A 21,929-nucleotide genomic window follows, 5' to 3' on the forward strand; every position below is an offset into this window, starting at 1 on the left:
CCCTCTAACCTTGTTCTAGGCCCTGAGTGATCTGCGGCTGAATGGAGCACAAACTGTAACACATGAGATCTGTAATCAAGGCTGGAAACATGTCCCAGCTCATTTCAATACATACACAGTAGCTACAAAACTATAACACAGATGCTAATAAGATGCTAACGGTCTTCAAGATTCTTACATTATTGATCAATTAGTAATGTTTACTAACTGTAAACATTGATTTCTGTAGGTATTCCCTAAAGAACATATTGTAAATCCTAACTTATTGGATGCCAAATAGTGATGTGCAGTCACATCATTCAGTCATTTCAGTAATCAGTAAGTACTGAAATGACCAGTGGTCAACTGTATCGTTTACTTTGACCAATCAAGAAATTTCAGGCATACTATTTGGAGAAGCTAGTTGCCAAGGACAGCATTACTCTACATGAGGACTTGAGATGCTGGATTTACTTTATTAAATTACAGTTGCATTTGTCGTCAAAGCAGATAAGGTCGTATTAATAAAAGGTAAACCTTTAGAATTATTTATGTGAGAGTGTGAACCGGTGTGTGGTGTAGGTGGGTGTATGCTGGTTTGTTACCTGGAATTGCAAAGATGTTACAATGGTGAGTCCAGACCAGAGATTTAATTAGTACTTTGCAAAGAAAAGGAGACAATAGAAACCTGTTTTTCTCAGTTTGCTGTGGTTGTATAAGGTCTTTTGCTTGAGTGCAAACTATGAGCATTACAGTCCAACCGCCTGCTGAAGTGAAGGCTTGCAGCATGGGGTTAGTTAATGTTTAGCCAGAAAATATGTAATTACAGACTTCCCCCTAATAAACTGTTGCAGAATGCAGACCACAATCCTCCTCCTGTGACATTGTTATTATCCACAGGCTTCAAGAACTCACTCCCTCTCTGCCTTATATACACAAACACACTTATGGCTCCACATGCACACAAGCCTCCAGCAGACAGGTGAAAGGCACCAAAAACTGCTTAAGCACATGATAAGCCCAGTTCCAATGAAGTCCAAGATCTGAACAGGCGATAAAACATTTGAATTTGAAACTCAGATAAGAAACTGTTGAGCAAGTTATTTTGGAAAAACAAATTGACTTCCAATTGCAACATTTACACCACCAATCAGAAGTTTACATACGCTCAACACTGACATGACTTCTGTTCAGTTTTCAGTTCAGTTCGTGTAACTTATACAGCACTAATTCACAACAAATGTGTTAAGTTAGTAACAAAGAAAAAATAAAATCAATTCAGTCCAGTCACTGAAAGATTTAAAGTAAATTACATGTTTTCCGATTTGATTCAAGTTATCAAACAATGCAGTTGATTCAGTTTACAGTGGACTCTGGTTTTTCTCACAGGTTCGGGACCAGAATAGTCTATTAATAGCTGAAACCCACAAACGCTTGAGATTCCCTCTAAAAATGTTGCTTAATGAAAAAAATTCCAGGATAGACAAATTTAATTTTCTCCAAATAATTTGGAATGACATTCCACAGATAAATATGCAAATAGGTGATTCTGCAAATAGGCTGGGTTTTTTTCAAAATGATAAAGTTTTGTAAGGATAGAAAACTGAATGTCATAATTTTGACCTTCTGCCTTTTACTAATGTGTCAAAACTATATTTGTCTGTGTGTAATGGTTACACAAGTTAAACAACGTACTTTTTTTGCTTTGTAAAAGAGAAAAAAAACTGAATTGGGAGCTAAAGTTTGCATTTAGCAAAGCTTTCCTCTGCTCCACACTAATTCCAAAAATTACCTATTCAGGTTTCAAATATATTACACACACCCAAACCAAAATGCGACTATAATTCACTCAGCAAGTTACAGAGAAAGTACAAACCTTCATGGTCTACAACAACTTGGCATAGTTCTGGCTGGGTATTTGACCATTTGTTTATTCAGGAATGGTAGAACTCATTTAAACTGGCACTTTCATGCTTAGTTTATTCCACTTCAACATCATTAAAGATTATTCCAATAACTTAATATTGGCCTGTTGAATCCATACAAAGTATCTGAGATCACTGTCTTATTAGAAAACCTAAATGAGTTGCATTTTAACCACCTATCACAAACTATGAACAGATGTTGGTTAATATTAAAATAAAAACGACCAAAGAGCCAAAGTGATCCAAACCAGTAATAAATGGAAGATACTGAAACAATGGCATTGCCACTTTAAGTCACTATGGTCCGAGTGGAAGACGACAGAAAGCTTGACTGAAACTCTGCCTTTGATACCAAACTGTACTTATTGTCCAGTATGATGATGGTGACATCAGCTGAGGGCTTGTTAGATGGTTGAAACTTCGGCTGTGTTTTCCAATAGAACAATGATCCCAGAAACGCATTAGTTTTCGGAATGGACAAAGCAAGATGACAATAAGCTCAACCTTGTCAAGTCAAAGTTCTAGACAGTGGAGGGTCGACGTCAAACTGATAAGGTTGCTTCTGGCACAGCAGGTCTGGTGAAAGGTGTGCCTACACACAGCAAATAGTATTTTCTAGAAAACACAGCATGTTTATTATGGTAAATAATTTAACTCAAATGTTCATGCAGGAAAATAATCATGTGATGATTTAAAACATACCAAGCAAATTGCAGTAAATAAGTGAACAATTTTGCACTTTATGAGCCAATATTAAATCTTGACGTTCAAACATTACCATCAGCTTCAAATAAAACAACAGTGCAGCATTAACTGCGTATGTGAGGGAAGGTTATTACCATTTTTATTCGCCACCCAATAAAAATGTTCTAATGTCAAATTTGCTAATTATTCCTTTAAGGAAAAGCTAATTTGCAGTAAATGCTTTTCTTTTTGTAGTGAATACCAAACAGCACTGCACCAGTCTGGAAAAATGTTAAAATTCAAATCAGATTAAAAACTAGTTATTCTGTTTTTCTGGCTGTGGAAGTAATGTTTAAGCCACAAAGCAACATTGGAAGTCTCAGTTGAAGCTGCGGCTGGTTGACGTAGCCTGCATTCATGATTGCTGTTTAAACCATGTCTTTAAAAGACCATTAGGGATGGCATTATTTAATGCTGAAGTACTTTTACATTCTACAGGCACATTTCTGTCCCCTATTTGAGCATTTTCTTCTTTTCAAAAAGATTTGTTGGTTTCTGCTTTTACTTTTCTATAATAATTGTGGACATATGTCTCCTTCCCTGTTTAATATACAGAGATAAGTTGAATTACTTTAATGTACAGAGCTGTCAAAATAGCCAAGATGGCTGCCATATCATTAGTAAGAAGTCCACTGCTCTGGAAATAATTTATAGTCCTGGGGCATACTGGAAAAGAGAAAAAAATAACGTAATAAAGAAACTTGCATTAGGATACAAAAGTTTATACTTTATCCTGTGAACGCTGTGGATTAATTTTGCGCTCCTATAATTTACTATCAATCCAAATAAATTCAGTGCTTCAAATCCACATTTTTCAAAAAGAGACACACCAATTAGTCCCAAACAGGAATGTTGTTTTTATCACTCATTTAAAACCCACAGATTTCATGTGTTGCTTCTCTATGATCTCACAGGATTTTAGTTTTTTTTACACCCATTGCTTCGGACGTTGACATGTAGCTTGGACATGGTTACTGAAAAACAGCCGATTCTTCATCCATCATGTCAAGTCTTCAGCTAAACACTCTAAGCAAATCAGAGAGATGTTGCTTTGTTAATTACTGCTGATGTCTTATTTTCTTATTTAAAACTCAAGAAATAGGCTTGTAAATACAGTACTTGTTTTTGACCAAATTTTGACCATCAGCATCTCTGAATAAGCAGCAAGCATCTTCCCAGCCAGATGGGTGTATTTTAAAACCTATACTTTTGATGCTGTGGAGCAAATCTAAGCCAAAAAAAAATCAATGCAAGGATAGTTTGTTTACCATCATTCACAAGATAATTCCAAGTATCTAGTCAGAAAGGTAGCTAAAAATATTTTTTAAGCAACACATTAAAAGTAGCAGAAAAAAAGTCAAACATCACATGAATAGAAATAGTAAAATCCAAATTATCTGGAATTTTGAAATGGAAAAGTTGTAGGAACACAGTTACATTAAGGTTGGGTTCGTGAAGAGAAGTGCTTTTTCGCCCCCCCCCCCCCCCCCCCTCCTCTCTCTAATTGAAAGAGGGCATGCTGGCATCTCTGAAACTTTAAATTGGGGGGGTTGAAGTTGGACGGTGGTGGTAGTGGTCTGGTGCAGTTTCTATTTTCCTCTCCTCTAAATCCATACTGCCCTGCTGCCTTCAACCCCGCCTCTTCCGTGAGCTGGGCATAAAATGTGTGTGTGCTTAAAGTGGGTCTTATTGAGCCTGAACAGAGGGGAACCCCTCACATTGTCTCACCTCCTGCACCCCAACCCATCGCTGCTTCGCCCCCAGTATCCCCCTTCCCTCTCCAGGGACAAAGAATGCCCTGAATGCCTGGCGTCTCCTGCAGTGTCAAATAACCAAAGGATAGGTCGAGTGGTGCAATGCCAGAGGAGGAAGAAGAGCAAGTTGAATGAGAGCAATACAGTGAGATCTAAATGGTAAACTGGACATTTTTCCTGCCTGGATTCATCCCGGTTGCTTTAGTTTACTCCTAGAGTACAAAAACATGTCAAATTAATTTGTGCCACTTAAAACTCCCAGTGCGTGCAGAAAGCATTTTGGGGATCATCTCAGACAATATTCAGCAAAAGTAGAGAGGGTTTAAACAAAGTATTTTATTTAAAAAAAGGTTGTGTACTCCAGAAGAAGACACTTTAGCTTGATGAAGATCAAGACTGAACTTTCAGCCAACATGAAAAAGACAATGTGTGAGGAAAACCCAATACTGAATAAAATCAACCAAGCTGAACACAAGGTAGTGGCAGTGTCATGGTGTGGGGATGCCATTTCTTAGCAGAGGCAGTGGAGCTGGTCAGAGTTGAGAAAGTGGATGGAGCAAAACACAAGATAATCTATTACATAACTAAATTTGAAACTGAGATCATGTCTGTAAAAATACAGGCAGAGCTGCAATAGAGTCAATGAGATCAATACATGGCTATTCAAGAAGGGTCTAGTTAAATCCTTGACCTAAATCTAAAGAAAAAACTGTGGCAAGACTTTAAAACTGATGTTGACACACACTTTTCAATCTCACTGAGTTTGAGCTTTAATCCAAAAATAATAGGCAAAAATGTCAACCTCTCCACAGGCAAAGCTGGTAGAAAAGATGCAATACGAAAGATGCAGCTTTACAAACCGTCCAATCTGAAAGGACGAAAGAAATGTGTACAACATTTATCTGCAACCTTGTGGCTGATAACATAATAGAACCTTTTAAAATAGAAATAAAAAGTTTGTGGTTGTAATCTTGTCAAAATGTAAAATATTTCCAGTGATTAGTTGGTCGACAATCTCAAACTTCTTGACATTAATAATTCACAATCCTAGTATGTCTCTAACACACCAATGTGTGGTTATCAATGAATAACCACACATTGAGATGTTTATATACAGTAAAATCTAAGACTTTGCACATTTAAAATCATCTGGAAGGTGTTTAGATTATATTGACCAGAGAGGCAGCAAGTGAAGTTCTTGTTACCATCTCATTTGTGTGAGGAGGACAATGTTCATTCGGCCAGGAAGTGTTCGTATTCTTTTCTTTACGTTAAACCTCAGCACAATGTTCAGAGTGTTGATGTGACAGAGGACAGAGTGAGATGGAAGCAGAAGATGGTTTGTGTGGAGACAGCTGATGGAAGATGACAAGGTTAGGAAAAATCGTCTAGTGGTGACCATCTTTAACATTTGATATTAAAATTTACAATCGGTTTTTCCAGTATTTCCCTCCCATGTAAACCAAATGCTGAATGATGTCTTTCCTCAGAGGAAAAATCCAATTTCTTTTTGAGCTTCTGAAAGTAATAACCACCTCCTTCTCACTGCAGACAGATTTATTTTTGTAGCACTTCTGCACACATTAGAAAACACGTTTGGTAATATTTTACCCCATGATGATAATTTGAATGGAATTGAGTAATCTTTCGGTTTGATTGATAATGGGAACAGATTGTTCTCCTCCTAAATACCATGCAGCATTATGAGCTCCAATAATTCATGGGAAACTGTTTTGTTTCCTGCATCTGAAAGCTCTTAATTGTTTACTGGCAACGCTCAAACACATATTTCACTCGTCACAACAAACATTTGCCAAAGCAGTCTTTTGAAACTACAAGTGTGGTTTTAAAATTGTCCCATGAGGTTTAACGTCTACATCTACAAACACACTTATGCCCTTTTCTCCCTCTCTCACATGCTATAACTTAGACATGCTGCATCCCTATCATGCAGGCAGTGTAATTGGTGGCTGTACTAATTGCTGCAGCACTCCAGAGCAGCAAGAACAACATGGCCTCCCGACCACATGAAATTGTCTTATTTTACCAACAGCTTGTAGAAGAATCCGTCAAGCTGCCATGCTAACCTCATCCTCTTTCCTCCAAAGGTCAAATTGTTTTCAAACCATAAATTTACAGGCAGCTGCTCTGAAAAACACAGCCCAGTTTGAATTATTTGTCTTTATCTGGTTGGTGTTATTGGGTTGGAATAACTTCAGTTGTGCTGCTCAGTGATTTGATGTTGAACCCAGCCTTAAATTACCAATAAAAGAAAGATACACAATTTGCATAGTTCTGGAAAATTTTAATGCCAGTGATGGGGAAAATAATATAATCCTTTCAAATATGCTACACATGTTCGGTTTTCCTCCAACTCTCCTGTCAAACTTAAGCATATTGCGTCAGGGCTGCAGAGACTGGGATGGAGCTCTTTTTCATCTTAGCAGTGGATGATCTTACCTGAGGTTGAATATTCTGGAGCATCCAATCACTGGAAGATTGTCAGCTGCCTTTAAAGTTTTCCCTCCTGGGAATAATCTTTCTTAAGCCTTGATCACACAAACCTTTGTCTTTGTAAAAATATATCTCCGCCACATAGTTTAAAAATCTAAATTGTACACACAAGATCAGTTTCAGAAAAGCATTCATCCACACAAATTCACTGAATTAAACCACAGAGTTGTTTTAAACTTGCCAAACCCATAGGGCAAAGCCGAAACCTATGTCAGCCAATCACAATCACTAAGCAACCACAACTTCCTGTTAAGAATGAAACTGGGCGCCACGAGGTTCATTTGAGTGGGACAGACGGAGAGATTGAACAACTGTTAAATATCGTGTTAGGAAATAAAGTTAATAAGGCACAAGACAACGTTGATTAGGAATCATGTCAAACCAAGTTTGAGCAAAGCAAGCTCCATATTGGGATGGATAGTTTGTGTAAAACAACTGACCTCCAAATGCTCTTTCTCCTTTGCAACTCAATATATTGGAGCAGCAGGGTTGGGCTTGTGCAAGAAAAACAAGCAAAAAGCATCTGAACCTAAGTAAAAATCGACACGTCTCTGATAGCTGTAGTTTTCCTCCACTGCATGGCCAAACAATAATCATCACAAATATGATGTCACGCTGCATTATTTGTTGTAGTCTTTAATATGCAGCCATGTAAATCTCCGGTTTCTAATGTACATATGTAAACACAAATAAGGATAATTATCAAATGTTCAGAGTTGTTATTAATAATAATTCTTTGTGATATTAAACAGAGTTTATGAGTGGATGAAAGACCAAATTGCATAAAAATCAGTTTGATTTCCCAGATATCCAGCGATGTGTAAACCAGGCCTTAAACCAGAATAATGGACTGCAATTCATGGGCAACAGGAGTTGCTTCTCTGTGGTCATTGTTAATGTCTTTCCATCTTGTGTTCACATAACCCTGCAAGCTTCACTCTAGCAAAACTCCTGAAATTCATCATTGTGAATAAAATCAATTTATTAAATTTTTATTTATTAATTTTTTTTTTCTTTTTCTTGACTGCACTAACATGGAAACATTTTCTCTGACTATAAGATGCAATTTAATTGCAGGAAAACATTTTTCATCTTCAGCAAAAATATTACTTTGCTAAAACTATGCATCTATTTAACTACTAAAAAGGACATCAAAATCAAAACATTTATTAAATGAAGTGAAAACAAAAATCCAGTTCAGAAGCAGTTGTGCTGTATTTAATTAGCAACCTGAGTTCAACTCTGCTTGTCAAAACTAAAGTTATGTTTTCATGGTTAAGCTTTTAGAGAAAGAAAGTAACTTCAAGACCAGCAGGTGGCAGTGTGAAGGCTCCAGTGCCGTTTTTGGTGCCATTTGGCAGGACACCACCAACAGTGGCTTGTACCAGCAGAGACAGGATGAAAGTTTGGCTTAGTACTGATCTCTGGTAAGATATACAGCTGCTCTGCAAATGGGCTGTTCTGCAGTACTACTTTGCTGTAGCATGAGGCTACAAGCTTTCAGGGGGGGTTTTTTTCTGGGGATTTTTTGTTTTATTTTTTTTTCAAGTTGACAAAATTTCTTTCATCTGTTGATCAAAATCAACGTGGGATTGTGATATGCAAGAATCCTGGTTCAGTTCCAACTGGTTTTGGAAGATGAGGCTGAACTTTGGGGCAAACACACTCCAACTCTTGTTAGATACAGAGAAGAAAAATCAGATGGAGCTCATTTCTAACCAAAACAAGAGAAAAAAAGTGGCAGAGTTGTTGCAAATGTACAATAATTGTCAACAGTGGGAAGTTTTTTTGCAACAGTGAAGTAAAATGCAGAGAGGAGCAGAATGACAGTCATGTGGATTCACCAGACACATGGTGTTTGTGTTGTGAAATAATCAGAGGTTTTTTTCCCCTCTCCTCATGCTGACAGGAGATATGATCTGCAGGATGGAGAAAGAAAGTGAAGGGAATGCTAGAGAGCCAGAACTTAAATGTGCACATGTGCATGCACCAAAACAGCCCCAAGTTAGAAGGTTTTGTGCATTTCTTCGCCTGGAACAAGACTCCTTAAAAAGAAAAGCCTGAAAATCTAAATACAATCTTGGGTCTTGGGCTCCACGGCCACCCTATCAAATACAGAGTAGTTAAATCAAATGACTGGAAAGTGCACTCTGAACTCAGCCTTGGGCTAAGGTCGCATTCAAGCGGAAATGTAAAAGTTCCTGGCCCCCGACAGGGCCCCCTGTTCAGAGCTGTCCCTATAAAGAGACTTATAGCTGGTTACAGGGCTTGGAAGGGAGCCCATAGATGGTCCAACAAGCCTCGACCGGCATTATTTCCTGTCTGCCTCTTTGTTTGGCGAAGCCTTTTATTTTGGCATGGTTCTTATTGCAGCACTCGACATCCCATTCAGAAAACAACCCACCCCTCCTCTACTCATCCCTTCCAGCCATGAACATGCATTGCTCTTGTAATGTAGTTGTGAGCCACAGTCCTCAGGTTGCTGGCCTTCAAGTTTTCTGAAACAAATTTGTAAAAGCTGGCATGCCTTCTTTAGTTTATAACTTCTTATATGACGCACCAAATTTTGAAAAACTGCTACTTTAGCCACTTACTGATTGGAGTTATTTACAATGATTAAAAAAATATCCACAATGTGAGTAGAATAAACACTACCAGGCTTTAGTGAAATACTTACTCCATATTGGCTGTGTGACAATTGCAAGTTAATTCCCAACAGCAGGTTAATGGTTTATTCCTTTATTTACATGTATGTGTATGTTTCAGAACGCAGTGGACGCCTGATATTCACAGGGGATTAGGAACCATAACCTTTCAAAAAGAGCTAAAATGCACAAATACTTGAACTTCTTTAGAAAACATTTATGACCTGCTTTAATAGATCAAATACCAAATATACCTGAACTTAAACATGTCATGTAATAGGTCCATGGACCTATTAAATGAAAGTCAGGAATAAACTCAATCCTTTTTAATTTAAGTACACAAGTTATGCTCACTATTGCTTTTCACATATTTAAAATAAAAATCTTCATTGTCACAATAGAACGAGCAAAGTGTCAGAGATGAGAGATTTGACCAGAAACCATTTTATAGTAAAAAATCTGACCACAACTTTTAGAAAAAGTTGCTTTAAAATATGCTATTTTAGGCCATAACAGTCACAAAAAAACATTGCATCATCCTGAAGGGACTTATTTTTGCCTATTAAAATAGCAGCTTAACATAAAACACTGGCATGAATTAACTAATCATTCTCTAGCTAACATAATCTGCATGCAGCAACGTTGTGAAGCAGGAGGTGCAACTATAAACGGGCTATAGGGATTGGTAGTTTCAGCAATTGGTCAGAAAAGAAGGATATACAGAAAATGTTAAGGTGACTGGTCAGATTTGCAGAAAAGTTGCAATGCCTGGTAAAAATTGCACGTCCGCGCAAAATTTGTGAACAGACTTACTAATATGCACAGTGGAAACCATCTTAACCCTGGAAGCTAACATCCACGGTCTTTCTCATCTCTGCTCTTGTCGGTGCAACCAATCAATGACAAGGAACATGAATGCTGCTCCAGGATTGGCTGCTTTTCAAATGTCAGCCAATAACATGTCAAGCTAGCTCCGTTTCTTGTCCATTTCTGATCCACCCGATGACTGCAGAGTCATAAGAGTATTTCTGCAGATAAAATGGCCAGTAAGTTTATGGCTATGCTCATTCATCACCCACCCTTTTCCTTTCCTCTTATATTGTTATCTACATTTCTAAGTGCCACTTTGTTGCCTGAACCAGGTGCCATCCGTTGTGTCTTTAATTCAATCAGGCAATCTGTGGAATATCCTGTGCTGCTTGTTTAAGAGTGCAAATCTGCACCAACACTGCACGGGATCCGGACCCACCACACTGCCTAAGCTCTCTGGACCGGATACACACAAAAAAAAACTTTCAGGGTCAAATTTTAAAGGCATTAAGGGATATGTCAATCACGTTTACAGCCATAACGTTTTATTTCACCGAATCCCCAGAAGTTGGTGTAAAAGAATAAAATTTCCTGGTTGCTCGTTTCCATTTATAAATGAGCTGCACAAGCAAAGTTCTTTATTCTTTTATTGTAGGTGTAATTCATAAGTGTTCCAACAGTTAATAGTTTCCTTACCTCTCTCAAACAGCTTGAAGAGAATTGGAACTCCTAATTAAATTTGAGCCAAATTTATTGTTACCCGATAAAATAAAGTTACCCTCAATTACCAGATAAATTACCCTCAAAAAGGTTCTGTAAACAATTCTATTCAGTCTTTATTCTCCCCTCGTGTGCCTTTCTGAGCAAAAATGACTCTTAGAAGTCAGATTGAGTCATTTGGAGTAAATGAGCCACGGGGCTGAAACAGGTTGGCATGGTTCGACATGTCAGTCACAGTCCAGAAGCAGAGCACAGTAGCACCTTTCCATGTTGCCCAGCCGCCTGTCAGCAGCTACATTAAGCCATTACACAAGTGTGGAAACCGCCCCCGTGGCTGGCCCGCAGCAGCACACACATCCGCTCAGGGATACATACCATAATTATCCCCCCACTTCATAGTCATCTCCCCTGGCAACTGCAATCATACAGCAGAAATAGCTTGGGCTAATTCATTACTTCAGTGGAGGGAAGTTGGCTGCCTGTAATGACACCAATTGCCCTGACCTAAACAGCGGTAATAGGACCTCTCGGTACACTGGCGAGGAAATGGCTGCAATTGAGACTCTTCTACTTCCTAGCAACCAAAGCTAGGACCTGTAAGCCGCAGGGGGAAATGCTTTGCATTACCTGTGCCCCGCAGCTTGAGACGCAGCCTAATGAAGGCAAAATTGGACGAATTAAGCTGACTTTAGTGGGAGGCAACAAACAGAAAAGTGGAAGCATGTGTGTCAAATGGGGTTTCTAGCTGATACATTAACGAGTAGATTAGAGCTGACCGGAATCTGCTGGTCAGAAAAATCAGGAAAGACCAGAGGGGAAACAAACATGGGCCGCCTGTTGAGTCCCTGCTGGACAGACACAGTGAGGGGAGGTGGAGAAAAAGGTGTTGATGATGTAAAAAACGAAGGATATAAAAGTTAAATCTGCAGTATGTAACTTTTATAAAAACTATTTTTAACATATTTTTTGAAACCGTCTATGTCATGACAGTATGTTATGAGCAGGTAATCTGTGAAAGAAACAAAAAACAGCTCCTCTGCCTTTCTCCAGTGCTAAGTAGAATCAACCAATCAGAGCCAGGAGGAGGGTCTTAGTGCTGTCAATCACTGCAAAGTGCACGCTGCTCACGACCCCCTCCCTCTCTGCTAAGATACAGTTTGTATTGTGAATGCTAGGGCTAGTTAGCCTGACCCCCCGATGACGGCAGATAAGCGGTTCTCCTGCAACAGTTTCTCCACTATAAGCACATTTAGCAGCGCTTTCACGAGGATGACTGACACCACCAAGATGCACTTCTTCACTGCAATAGCATAAGGAGGAGATCAATCTTTTCACAGATTATCTGGCTCATGTCTCATGCAACACTGTCACAACACAGTGATAGCTTTAACAAATATATAAAACATTTTATATAAAAGTGACATACTACAGCTTTAAGAGTTTTTCTTTTGCAAACATTATGTTGGGTCAAACAATATTAGATACTATATATCCCATACCAGATGGTTTCTGCATAGAGCTGGACAATGCAAAGGGTGAAAGAAAGTTCATCCAAGCAAAGAGAAGGGAATGTTTCCAAAAGTGTCAAGAAGGGACAAAGTGCTCTGAAGAAAGACTCACACAGGCCGAGAGCTCACATGGTCAGGGGGAAAAGGGTTGCATGAAGGACAAACACCGTCATTATTTACAACACAAAGATGGAGCTAAAATGGAAAATCTGTGTAACAAAAATTAGCACACCCTAAAGTTCAGTTGCCTGTTCTGCTACAATAACTTCTACTCAGTTTCAGTATAAAATCCTCCCAAGCAATTCATATTTATGCAAACTTTTCCTGACTATCCTCTTGTGAATGTCCAGAACCGCCTTTTTTTAAAAAACAAAACAGATTTCGTAGAGGGATGTGAAGTTATCAGGTACTCCTAGTACATGTACTATGCCTAAACTCAAGTACATTCATGGTTCTCCTTTAGGAAAACAAAACACTAAACTTTAAGAATCAGTTTACGAGTTGTGTCAATTCAAAAATATTTAACCAGTGTTAAACAGCTTCATACAAACACACCTACTAACCCCAGAATTACCTCAAACAACAGCAGAAAATACAGGTTGGCCCCATATTACTGGTGGATCACATCCCTGCTCTCCTATTGGTTGGCCCTTAATAAAAGCCGCTTTCTTTTTACGGCTCATCTGTTGGAAAGGCTACCTGTGGGATGAGGTATGGATCCAGGCGCCCTATTGGTCCATAGATAACGCCATCTGGCCAATCTTCAGTCAGCGAGGATGAGGCCAAGAGCCCGACAGGGCCAGAGAACCGTTCCAGTGGTGGAGTGGTGGGCAGATGGGAGCCAGCAGAGTTCATCTTCCTGCTGTAGTCCAGGTGGAGGTCCTGGCAAACTGCTTCCTGACACCCTGAGCACACAGACACAACAGTTTGTCTATTTATGTTTAAAAACATCTTGTTCAGTAGTTTCACAATATTTTCTCAACAATTAAGTTAAACCTTTCCTGGAAATCTAACAGAACCACTTAAAATTATCTTAGAGCCCAGCTGGATTCCCATGGGCCCAAACATTCTCTGCGCTGCTCCTGAGACGATGAAAGACGCCTGGAAAGAGCCGCAAAGCATGAAACAAAATGTCTGCAATCAATTTCTTGTCTGTTTTGAAATCATCAACAGGTGTAACTGAACCAGAAATGCATCACTGGGGAAAAATGAAGCCCGAAAATCATCTCAGCTGTTGAAAGATAAAAACCACTGCTCTCAGTGGGAGTGCGCTCTGTGGCCGCAGAAACCCAATTACTGAGCTGTACAGGAGCATGATGGGCAGCCGGGGAGTTAATTTGTTTACATTTGAATTCGCAATGCGATTCCTGCTTGAGAGGTGTTTTCCATGTTAAAAGAAGTATTACTTTTGTCTGGAAGGGTTTGATTCATTCATTAACCAGGAAAAACAAGCTGCCACTGCTTAAGAAAAAAAAAATGCAAAAAAATATACTACCTTCCTCGATGGAAGTTTTACATTTTACAAGTTAGACGTGTTGAAAAGCAATAAATATTTTAGGCTTCAGATGGGATTTTGAAGAACATTTGTTTCTGAAATTTAAAAACCATTAATAACTTATTTTTAACACAAAAAAACTAACAGTTTTTACTATAAAACTTCTTAGATTAAGCTAAATTTGAGCTTTTCAGCTAACATTTACTTCTTTTATCCTATCTACAATACGCTGTGATAGATTTGGGCAAGTAAACTGCACTTATATTTACAGCGTTATTTGTCAATATTTTTAAAACCAACCCTTTTTTCATATCTATTCACTACTTTTCCTGCTGTTCTACATAGAAATCCCATTAAAACATATTCATTTTGATCGGTTTGAATACTTTTGTACAACACTTTTATCGTGACATTGAGTAAATCCATGTTTGTTGATTGTGTTTGAGGATTTTAGACAGAAATAAACTTCAAACACTCACCAAATGTCAAAGGTAATTCTTGTGCGTAGGCTACTTGGTTATATTTTTATTTTCTTGAACTGTCTGTGTTGGTGTTGCCATTTCCTGTCCCCAACACCTGCGTGCAGTTTGTTAATCACCACAAATACTACGTATCTTGTCTCTTCGTCTCTAAATGGGTCCATTCTCTTCTTGTGTGTCATTGAATGACCTAGCTAGAAGCGCTCATTAGCAACATGGGACGTGTTTGGAAAAACACAAGGGTTCTGGTGTTAACGTGTCCAGCAGGATAAGCGCCACCTACTGGAACGGAGTGTTGATCGGGATGCAAAAATATATCCCAAATATATTTGATTAAAAAGAAAAAATAACACAAAACAAACAACTGTTTTGTTCTGCTGGTGATTGGCTCGTACGCAACAAGGTAATATATTTCCTACTTTCAAGTACGCAAATGAGTGTCTCCATGGCAACCCATATAAATCCAACTGGACGTGAAATTATAATACTGTGAAATTATAATACTGTGATCAGCCTGAAGCAGGAGAGGTGGTATCCAACAAATGGCGACCATAGAGACTGCAACCATATTGTAAAGCAGGGGTCAACACCCCCTGAACAGGAGAGCTACCATTCTGAAACTTCTGGATGAATTCTTTCTCCAACTATGACGGCGTATTTCGGCCACTGTGGGTAGAAAAAAAAGTAAATTTCCACCAAAAACTCAGAAATTCTGACATTAATCTCAGAAATTTTCCAGAAAAAAAAAAAATTCTGTTTCAAAAGTTGAACGTTTGCTAGAAAAAAAATATTTTAATCTCAAAAATGTTAAAGAAAAACCCAGGAATTTCCAAAAGTCAAACAATATTGATTTTTAATTCTTAGAAATGTTTGTGTGTTTTTTGTTTTTTTAAAAAATAGTTATTTAGGCTGAAATTTACTCTTTTTTTTCTGTCTACAATGGCCCTACTCCACCATCGTAGTCAGCACACTTCATCCTTCATCAACGGTCTTTCAGTTCTGCAGGAGCCTGCTAACAAAACATTCAGGTGATTCTGGTGTGTTGGATAAGGGAAGCACGGTAGCTTTTGAAGACTGGACTTGGGCACCCTGGCTCTGTAGCAACATCTCCTGTTGCTTGGCTCTCAACAGATATTGCATATTACATCATAAGCACACAATGAGTTTTCAGTAGAGAAAATCAGTTACAAATATACCTTCTTTAAAAATAACATTTTTATTTAGAGTTGCTTAGAGTTAAATTGAGTTATCAATTTTACTCAATTTGGGTTCAACTGGAAATTGAAGCCAAGTGGATTCTGTAATCTGAAAATACTGGGATGTGGACTATGTACCAAAATTAAGCTAAATTAATCATTGTGGGGAAAATCTGAGCTCCTCCTTTTGTGCGCTCCATCTGCAGCAGGCCATGTGTTTGGTGACGCTTTGAAAAGTGGGTCAGAGCAGCTGAGAAGCCCACCATCAGTCATTTTTGGCCGCTTCAAGTCACATCACACAAACAATGGCACTTCATGGGTAGGGGCTCGTCTTCCTTCCTGCCTGGCTTCCTGTCGATCGTTCTGCCTGAACTGGCAAACTCAATGTGTCCCCCCTCCACTACCCTTTAGCCCCCCGTACCCACTCCCGCTCTCCACGCCACCTCCTCCTACTCACTCCAGCAGTCCTCTCTTCTTCCTGAATCAAACAGCAAAGCTGGTAAAATGTGAGCAAAAGAGGGGGCCTGACAAAGTGACAGGAAAGAAATGATAAATGACAACAACACCACATCTGTGGAAGTGGAACATACCAGGTCAACAAGCGGGGGCTATTGTCATGTAGATGGAGGAGGCGGTGGGGTGTGAAGGCATTGAATGCACTGTTTGGCACCTACAGTGCAGTAAACTTTTTACCCCGCCTTCACCTCCAGATCCTTTCTGATGCAAGAGCCTTGGAAACAGATTGATAGTATCTGTGCATTTCCTCTGCACAGACTGCAACCTTTACTTCTTTAATGGCTGACCGTTGAACATCCAAGGCCACAATGATCACAAAAGAAAGTAGGAAATCCTCCTGTGATGGATCACTTTGATGAAAACATAGTACGAAGGGAATCTAATTACTTGCACCTACAGTTCACACCCTCTCATCACGAGAATGAATGTTATTTTATGGTTTATTTCAACTCTCCTTGCATTGGGACTGATGAAAGAATTTTTAAATGTAGGACAAGTGGACAAGACTAATGTTTGTGAAGAGAGGTTTTATTATTTGGAGGTTTTGGCTACAATGACCAGAAGTTTATTTGGAAGATCAGGTGAGGATTTCAGATTTAATACACTGTACCAACTGTTCAGCAAAGCGTTGGTTGCATAATGCTGAGGGTCTACTTTTTTCAAGTATTGTTGCATTGCTTAGAATGGATCTAATTAAGAAGAATTCCATGAACGAATTCCAGCAGAATTTACATGTTGTATAATCAGTCAACCCTGAAAATGAAGGATTCTATTGTTAATATGACATTGAAGCTAAAAAATAGAACGTAACCTTATTATTCATGTCCTTTAGCATCTAATTTGTCGAGAATAGCAGTAGAACAGATTTCTGCAGCATGCCTTAAACCATAATCTCTGCAATACTGTAGACTGTAAGTGTTAGAAGGGTGTACTTCCTGAGGATGCGAGATAGCTTATCTGCAGCAGACCTATTTAGGTCATTTGTAGTTCAACATGTCTGCTGCACAGGCATAGGAAAAGTAGCAACCTTTAGCATTATGAGCAACAGTTTCATCTGCTCAGGATGATTTATTGCCATTTTAATGGCATCCTGACAACTTTGCTATCAGCAACTTGAATCACAGATTACGGGCGGAAAGTCATAAAGTCCAAAGAATACCTGAGAGCGATATTACTGACATCACTGTGCTAGTCTGCGGACAAGAGGGAAACCTACTGACAGCCAGGGTAGACAGATGGTAATTTGTGTCTGTTTGTTTTCTGAGTTCCTCTCAGGCTATAATTTTAGATAAAGTTCATTCATACCATTTACGTAACAAAATGTTCTCTTTGCCTGTCCTTCCAGTGTCATGGTGGATTTTTTTAATGTGCTCCCTCTTATAAATCAGATTTATAATGTTTTCTCAGTACACTGATGGTGTTTGATTTGTTGTACAACACAATATCATTCTGCTTTGATCAGTCATACCAAGTCAGAACTGCTCCACAGAGACAGCGATATCCCTAAATCACTATTATCATGCAGCTGATAGGAAGGAATGCAAAACTCAGAGTCCTAGTCCCCTGGCATCAGATGCAACAAAATATCACTCCGACCTTTAAGTGATCATATAAAAGAAAGGCGTGCTGAGAAAGGGGGATTTTTTCCCCTTTACTGCAGGCGTTCAGTCTGCCTCCAGTGAGAGCTCTTTTAAAGTTGCACCTGTGCAGCATGGCGGGGGTAAGTCTGCAGGCTTGATGTGGGCCCACTGTGTTCTCAACCCCCTCAGGAAAGGAAAGTGTTAGAAGGGGCTTTGTTGTCTGCTCTTGCTACACCTCATATATATTTTAAAGGGACAAATACAAAAGAGCAGTCTGGCCCTCCGTTGTTTATAAAAATCAGCGAGGTGGAAGGCATCTGATATTCCCCTAAAGGTAAATTAAGCGTTTCATTGTGCCCAAACTTCAACATGAATATGAGCCTTCACCATTGCTTTATCCCTCACAGTAGATGAGGCACTTCCAGACAGCTGGTTTCACTTTTTCGCTCCTCTCATGCTTTTCTTTTGTTCAAAGTCTACCTCTTTTGATTCATCCTGAGTAATGGTGTGAGATCCCCTTTATTCTTCTCACACGTCTCCCACAGCTGGTCGTCCTCTGAGCAGGACACTGGAACAGCCACGGTTCAGGAACTGTAGGCCTGTTTACACGATCGCCACAGGTTTCCATTTGCTTTTTAAGTAACCAGCTGTCTGTACATGTTGCCTACCTGCTGCTGTTTTCACATACTGCACATATATCACTTTACAGTATGTTTCGGAAATGTTTTGACAGCGTTTTCTGCTCATATTCTGTAATTAAACATATTTATTGTAGAAATCAGTGATGTTACCACTTTCACACCATTATAACAAGGACAAAGATTGTTAAATATGTTTTGAATTTGAATTTGTTTTATTATATTTGAGTAAATTATACACAGTAGTGTCTTAGCTCCCCTCTTTAAAAAGATTCACAGCACTTTTGCACATATGTTCATATATAATGCATGTTTCTCTTTTTGAGTTAATTCACTTTTTCATTCCGCAGATTCCCTGCCTCGGCTCTGAATATTGTCTTTAGGTAAGGAAGGGTTTAAACATACAAAAATTGTTAAACATTTTTCCAAATGTATTTCTGCTATCCATGAGAAAAAAATTATGCTACTGGTGTTTAAATTAAAAATAAACTATTAAACAAGAATGGTTTGAGAATGACTGGAGATATATCATTACAATTCATGACAATCCTGTCTACTCTAGTCTTGTTACGTTTGGTTTAATTCATTCACAACCGAAATAAATCTGCACAAAAAGAAAGTCCAGCTGGTTCCAATTAAATATAGTTCTTCTCGTTCTCATGTTCTTATGTTTCCTCACCTGAACTGGACTGAACAGCTTTACTGATTTGAATTTCATCAGATTTTTCAGGTATTAACTTCAATACTGTCGCAGATATATGATTCTGTCCAGGAGTCTCCACTGTCACTTGACTGCCTCCAAAATAAACCTTTTTATTTATTGTTTAAAGAAAAAAGCAGACCGATTTAAACTGGATCGCTGCTTGATGCAAACATTACTTAAGATATGTTGATACATTGAGAGGGTTTGCTACCCTCAAAAATTGATTTTTCTGACAAGATATCACAGATGACTACATATGACTCTGTATTTTATACCAAATAGCCGGCGTCAGTGGTCCACAACTTAACAGAAGTTGAGGTGTTGCACAAGCCTTTCTCTATTTCTCCCCTGAGCCTGCACACGTCCTATGAAGTGCCAATCATTCCACAGCTCACCATGTCAGGGTCTCACCAGGCCCCGTGATGGACAGGTTTTTTTTTCTGCACAGAGGTGTGGTCTGCAGGCGTCAAGCTGAGTCATATTATTGGGGGACATACTTAATAAGATCTACAGGAGGGAAAGTGCCGGCCCTTAAGGTTCGATTTCCCCTTTGGCATAATACAGCCTTTGTGGGGCATGGAGATAGAATCACACCTCTTGCAGAGTCCTAAATTGAAATGTAAAGGAGCGAGCTGGGCGGGAAAAGAAATGATTAAATTATGTTCAGAGGGAAAACTTCCAAATCCTGCCGGTGAGAAAAACACTCTTTCTACGTCACATTTGACGAGTTGTTGTCGTTTTGATATTTAGCACTCTTAGCGCCTCGTTAAACCTCTTAAATACTCCTCCATGTTCAAAGCTGGGGAGAAAACAAAAAAGAAATGGAAAGAAGGTGATTCACTGATCCAACGCTGTAATTCCTTGACACATTTCTTGTAACCACTGCTTGATCTTAAGCCCAGAATCAACAACAGATAAGCCATTTCTGTGTCCCTTCTCTTTGATCTAGAGTGCCCCTCCTTAAGCCTCCTCCAGCCCTCGGGGGTAGAACTCATACGGTTCTTGTTCTGGATCCCCGTTCTGGATCTGCTGCTGAAGACCCTTGAAGAAGGGGAAGGGGGCCCTGCTAAACAGATGCCTGAAATCCTTCCACTGGGCCTCATTCCTTCACTGTAATAGACTGTCTGTAAACACATGATGATATGATTATGAAAAGTATTTTTAAAGGAATTCAATGCTAAACTACCTCCATCTGTAGGTTGTGCCTCTTCGTCCATACACCAGGGATTTGAAGCATTACTTACCGAGCATTTTAGTGTGTTTTACTTTAAAAAAGCAGCGACTTAAAATACCCTAAAAGGAAGAGAAGAGTCACATAAGGTCAGCTCTTTTATGGAGGTAATCAGAGTTCTCTTCCTGTCTATTCTTGTCCTATTCACAGAAGCTGGCCTTCTCTCCCAAACTGAAACTGGACACCCAAGGGTTTTGTTATGGGTTTACAGCTCCAGAGGACAAGGAGACAAATAAGCCAAAGAAGGGAAAAGGTGGGTGGGAGGGGGTGGGGGGGGGGCAGCGTTGCCTTTGGTGTTGGAGCTTTGCTGTAAAACTGACATGAAAAACTACTTCTGAGGTTTGAGCTTTTAATAAAAAATGGTAGTTGCATTGCATGAATATGTTTATAGATCAATTAAACTAGTTTGAAAAGAGCTAACCACAAAGGAAATAGATGCAAACTGTGAAATCGTGTCATTGCATCCTGTAGGGAAACTACTTCAGTTTGATCCAAGTTCATAAAGCCTGCACAGACTAAAGGAGACAGGATTCATCTAGCTGTAACTCACTCACCTGCAAACGGTAGGTGGTCTGCTCGGATATTTAACCAATCTTCTTACCTAAAATGACAGAGCTGGTTTCCTGATAGGCCTTTCAACCGGGTTGTGTTCAGGGTCATCCCAGAAGCTTTACTGTTTGATGTTTGGATCATTCTCCTGTTAGAAAACCCATTTGTGACCAAATTTCAACCATCTGACCCAAACAATCTCCGTCAGAATCGAGGACATTAGTCAGATTATGCAACAACACCACCAATGACACCAATGTCTTTGTCCAGACAGAAGTGAGTCAAAATTCAACCTCTGATTGCTGATGGGAACTCTTACCTGGTCTCCAAAGTCAACAGCTTCAAGCATGACTTATATTTGCACTTGGCTAAATGGACAACAAACACGTTTGGGACATTTTTTTACAGACAAGACAAAGATTAATCTTTTTGGTCATTTGACAAGAAGAACTTTCAGAGAAGTTAAGGTGATGTTTTCTAAACGTAAAACCGCTGTGCCAATTGTCAAGCATGCTGGTGGCTGCATCATGCTGAGGGCCTTTTCTAGTGTCAGTGAAACTGGTGCAATGCACAGTGGAGAGGGCCGTGTCCAGATTCACCAGGTGAATAATTACCTTCATATTACGCCAATAGAGTCGTAAAGCAGAGCTAATTCAGTTGCTTGAACTGATAAACAAGAAAACTGTAAATAGATCAGTGACTGACAGACATTTTTATATGGTTCCTTAAAAGGTCAAATTTGGTCCTTGTTGTTAAAAGGAGAAAAAAGAAAAAGTGAGAGAAAAACATCTATTCAAGAAACCTAAAGTCTAAATAAATTAACTAAGACAGAACCCAAAAAAATAAAGAAAATCAAACATAGAGAATATAAAATGTTCCTCACTGTGAAATGTAGAATGTAAAAAAACGGAAAAAAAAAACAAAAAAAGTTGCAAAAATGCAA

General features: G+C 39.1%; 1 long non-coding RNA gene across 2 annotated transcripts in view; it reads right to left on the reverse strand.

The window, feature by feature from the left end:
- Positions 1 to 15,043, reverse strand: part of LOC103471882 (uncharacterized) — an 86,635-nt gene extending 71,592 nt beyond the window's left edge. For both annotated transcript variants that reach the window (XR_014089505.1, XR_534753.2), the window contains exons 1-2: positions 14,574 to 15,043; positions 13,299 to 13,504 (exon numbers count right to left, since the gene is read on the reverse strand). This is a non-coding gene — a long non-coding RNA (uncharacterized LOC103471882). The remainder of the gene's footprint in view (positions 1 to 13,298; positions 13,505 to 14,573) is intronic.
- Positions 15,044 to 21,929: the final 6,886 nt, after the last annotated feature.

This window comes from Poecilia reticulata, chromosome 10 (genome assembly GCF_904066995.2).
Source record: "Poecilia reticulata chromosome 10, P_reticulata-male-v2, whole genome shotgun sequence".
NCBI lineage: Eukaryota > Metazoa > Chordata > Actinopteri > Cyprinodontiformes > Poeciliidae > Poecilia > Poecilia reticulata.